The following is a 1,024-nucleotide window of genomic DNA, read 5'->3' on the forward strand; positions in this document are numbered from 1 at the left end:
AGTCACTTTGTTGATATTAAATGCTTACCAAGGCTGCATTTATTAGCTAAAAATACAGTAAAAACAGCAATTATTTTAAATTTTTATTACAATTTAAAATAGCCGTTTTCTATGTGAATAGACTGAAAATTGTAATTTACTTCTGTGATCAACGCTGAATTTTTACCATCATTACTCCAGTCTTCATTGTCACATGATCCTTCAGAAATCATTCTAATCATTAGGGCCCGAGCACCCAATAATGACTGATTGCAGAACAGCAGAACCATACGTCACAGCAGTCACACGGCAGCAGCGCCGCGGCAGCAGGCTCAGACGGTAGTGGGCGGAGTCTCCTGCTGCAGCCCAATCAGGTCCCACAAAATATCCGTCCTAAATAGTATTCGAAAATAGAATTGGTATGTCCTAAAAAGTATTCCAAAGATTTCCGGACGGTCTACTACAATTTACCTTTAGAATTCGAAGTACGGATTAATGCGCACTCTAACGGCTATTATATTGCCCACAACACATTGCGTGTTGAACGAGGATTTGATTAGAACTACACATACGCATAAAAAGTGTAAAAAAAAACTACAAACATGGCGTATATGCGCGACCAACGGATGGGTAGAAAAATGGGGTTTAAGTTATAAATAATCAGTGTGTAACCTTATAAAAAATATTTATTTAATGTTATTCGCGTTATATTTCATGTGCAGTAACATAATGAACTTTTATAATGGCAGAAACAAATGATGAGAGTCTGCTGGCCAAAGAGCCCTTCATGTTTCACTTTAAATTTAAGGATGATATGGACATTTCCTTAATGAGTGTGTGAACAAATCATGCCTCTGGATTAATTGCATGTTTAAAGAGTTTTGATTTATTTTAGGTTTAAACTAATTTAGTTAGGTGAGTAATGTGTGGTTATTATTGTTGTTAAATGTGTGCCTTCTGTGCTATATGTTTTGTTTGATTTTGTAATATTTTTTTGGAAAATCCAGTTTATGATGGGTATAGTGTATAGTACATGGTATTATGT

The sequence above is a fragment of the Garra rufa genome, chromosome 21 (assembly GCF_049309525.1).
Source record: "Garra rufa chromosome 21, GarRuf1.0, whole genome shotgun sequence".
In the NCBI taxonomy this organism is placed as follows: domain Eukaryota; kingdom Metazoa; phylum Chordata; class Actinopteri; order Cypriniformes; family Cyprinidae; genus Garra; species Garra rufa.